The sequence below is a fragment of the Cornus florida genome, unplaced genomic scaffold (assembly GCF_030987335.1).
Source record: "Cornus florida cultivar Cherokee Brave unplaced genomic scaffold, ASM3098733v1 CherokeeBrave_3.0.0_Hap2_Chr10, whole genome shotgun sequence".
NCBI lineage: Eukaryota > Viridiplantae > Streptophyta > Magnoliopsida > Cornales > Cornaceae > Cornus > Cornus florida.
In genome coordinates, this window is record NW_026775580.1 from 59,322,676 (window position 1) to 59,323,620 (window position 945).

General features: G+C 35.7%; 1 non-coding gene across 1 annotated transcript; it reads right to left on the minus strand.

Annotated features, from left to right (window-relative positions):
• Positions 1-385: 385 nt before the first annotated feature.
• TRNAN-GUU (transfer RNA asparagine (anticodon GUU)) lies at positions 386-457 on the minus strand. Its single transcript has one exon. It is a non-coding gene; the product is annotated as a tRNA-Asn (tRNA).
• Positions 458-945: the final 488 nt, after the last annotated feature.

Here is a 945-nt window from a genome sequence, read left to right on the forward strand (position 1 = left end):
TGACGTAATGAAATTTGAGCCAAGGTGGAGATTGTTAGGAATTATGTCTCAAATTCCCATTATTATTAGTTTCTATTTTATAGTGTATTTTTATGGTAATTTCTTATAGAGACGTGAATTGCATCTTTGATGCACGGCTAGTACTAGTACATCTGAGAATTCTTAATTGGCTAGTTGTAAATAGCCCCAGGGCTATGGAACAAAGGATTATCCTGGACCTACACCTACACTGAGGTATTGACGGCGATTCTCAAATATCGTAGAACAGAATGTGATACGATGAGATAGAATGCAATAGAAACAAAGACAGGGAACGGGTTACCTACTCTTAACGGTCAAAGCGCGCCCTTTCATTCTGAACTCTTTAATTCAGAATGAATCAAATCTCCCCAAGTAGGATTCGAACCTATGACCAGTCAGTTAACAGCCGACCGCTCTACCACTGAGCTACTGAGGAACAACAGGAGATTAGATCTCATAGAGTTCAATTCCTGTGGGCTCTAAGAAATTGTAATCCTTGTCTACAAAGGAATTGGGTATGTGACTCTATAAATAGACACTTAGGTTATTGTTGAGAGTTATGAGTTGAGAGAGATATAGCCTCATGAGGGAGTACGTTGATGGTAGGGGTGAGTTATGGGTTTGGTAGAGTGAACACTGATGGCGAGAGCGAGTCTCGTGGAGTACACGGAAAACTCGGTCAAAAGTTTGTGTGCATGTAATACCCCTAATTCTCAAAAGGATATAACTGGAATTTATTTATTTGTTTTATGTGCATTTTAATTGATTAATTGATTATTTGTTTTATGTGCACTTTGATGTAATTTTCTGGCTAGGTGTTTAATTGAAATTGTTATTTATTTTATTATTTGCATAATTGATTAATTGTGAATTATTTATTTGTTTTACTTTAATTATTTAATTGTAATGGTTTATGTGTTTTAA